Below are 1244 nucleotides of genomic sequence, written 5' to 3' on the forward strand. Positions count from 1 at the left end.
GTTTGCTTGTTAACCCTGTTGTGTGTCAGGATATGGATGTAAGCCCAGCGATTGGCTGTCCGTATCCTGATTGTGTTTGTTTGTGCTTGTTGTGTGCTTGGAAGCCGGTGTAAGTCCATCAAGTGGCATTTGGGTTCCAGTGTGCGTGTGTTTTGGTTCGGATGCTGATGTAAGCCCAGTGATTGGCATTCAGGCTCCATGTTTGCCTGTTTGGGTGCGTGTGTTGTTTGGCGTGCGTGAGCCGAACTACAGTAGCTCTGATTCTCGTTCCAGATGAGATATGTAGGCATAGGATGCGATGTCCTAGCGAGTTCTCTTCTTCTTAACCCCACCTGCGTTCCTTGTGTGTGTGTGATGTTTTAGCAACCTTTTCTTTCTTTTAGAACGTGGATCCCGTCGAGTACGACGGACGTGAGGGGTGCTAATACCTTCCCCTTGCGTAACCGACTCCCTTACCCTTTCTCTTTGGTCGCGAGACCATGCTTTTTCCAGGTTTCTCTGAGCGTTTCCTTTCCCTATTTTGGGATAAATAACGCGCAGTGGCGGCTCTGTTTGTTTTTTTGTTTTAGCCCGCCGGTTGTTTTTTCGCGGATGCGACAGTATCCAATTGTTCTTTAAATACATTATTATCATCAAAACCCAAGGGATATGGTATCAATCAATTTTGTTCCAACAGATCTGACAAGATCTGAAATCAAACTAGAGGTTGAAGATGCAAGAATTTCGTTGCAAAAATTTTTGAACTTTCAAAAGGAGAGAATGTTGATTTCACAAAATCACAATGCAAAAGCATTGTAAAGTTGTATACAGTTGTTGTTGTTGTAATATGATGACAAAAATATTTTATACGTGCTTGAGATTAAGCACACGAATGAATAGAAAAAGTTAGTTAGATTCGAATCAAGAATATTTCATGATTTGAATCAAATGAGCAAGTGAAGTGGAATAAGAAAACAAAATAATTTTGACTCATTTTTCATCTAATTCGAATCAAGAACAAAGTTTGATTCGAATCAGAAAGCTCATAATTTGAATCAAGTGTGAACACTGATTTAAATCAATTTAAACAGGGCCAAAAGAGAAATGTAGACAAACTTTCTGATTCGAATCAAATGAAGCAGAGGTGACACATATCAGTTTGATTAGAATCAAGTGTAAAGTCTGATTTGAATCACAAAACTACCTAATTTGAATCAAGTTAAAAGTCTTATTCGAATCAGAGTGCTTGAAAAAATTTGGTTTGC

This window comes from Lathyrus oleraceus, chromosome 1, assembly GCF_024323335.1.
Source record: "Lathyrus oleraceus cultivar Zhongwan6 chromosome 1, CAAS_Psat_ZW6_1.0, whole genome shotgun sequence".
NCBI lineage: Eukaryota > Viridiplantae > Streptophyta > Magnoliopsida > Fabales > Fabaceae > Lathyrus > Lathyrus oleraceus.